Source organism: Augochlora pura, chromosome 2 (assembly GCF_028453695.1).
Source record: "Augochlora pura isolate Apur16 chromosome 2, APUR_v2.2.1, whole genome shotgun sequence".
Lineage (NCBI taxonomy): Eukaryota > Metazoa > Arthropoda > Insecta > Hymenoptera > Halictidae > Augochlora > Augochlora pura.
Window position 1 is genome coordinate 22,227,074 of NC_135773.1, and position 968 is coordinate 22,228,041.

A 968-nucleotide genomic window follows, 5' to 3' on the forward strand; every position below is an offset into this window, starting at 1 on the left:
GGCGTTCACTCGGCACACGAGGGGGATGGTACGATCGGGCCCGCGTAATCGTTCACGCGATCGGATTTTCGGCATCCCGACACCGCCGTGGCTTAGATCCTAATCTACGAAATGCAGGGAACGTGACGCGCCCGCTAATGCGCCGCAGATAACGCATCGTCGACGATTAAGTAATTTCTCGGGACCCGTCTTTCACCGGCGAACGAACCTCGAATAAGAAAGCGCTCGGATCTCTATCTAGGATCTCGACCGGATAAAAGCTACGGTGTGCTCGTGTCCTAAAATAATGAGTTTCTCGCCTCCGAAAACTATCCGAGGGATGACTATAATATATCTACCGGGGCACAAAAGGCGCGACGCGTACCATAATTAAGGCAACGTTTAATTTCGTCCGACTCGGAGCACGTCGTCCCGATACCGATAGCGAAGAATTATAAGCGGCGGCCACCTTTCAGAGATAATTAAGCATTACTTTAGATTTCAACGCTGACAACCGATCGTCGTAATTACCGTTTCCAACCCGAGACTCTCTCCCCGTTCCTTTGAGCATCGATGGAATAACGCGGCGCGGTTCGATGAAATTAATTTCCAAATTTATCCCAATTAACGACCGCCTGTAACTGTAACACGAGCGAGCTTATAAAGATGCCGCGAACGTTCTCGAAAAAGTAACGGATCAATCTCGACCCGGGTAGACGGGACAGGCGAGCGTTATTATTGCGTCGCGATTCGTCAACCGCTGTTTCGTTACACCGCGTAGACGATAATTTCTTCATTATGTAAATCGGCACCGTTTAAAGCGTGAACTGGTTTTGCGACTAACAATATCGCGGTCGCGTCGCCGCGAGAGTAATTGCCAGAGGTTTCGCGAACGAGGTAACTACCTATGTAGCACGCGTCACGTGACAATGCTGTCTCGTTCCGTAGGCAGCTTTAAGTCGTAAATACTAGCGGACTTAATTTATTTT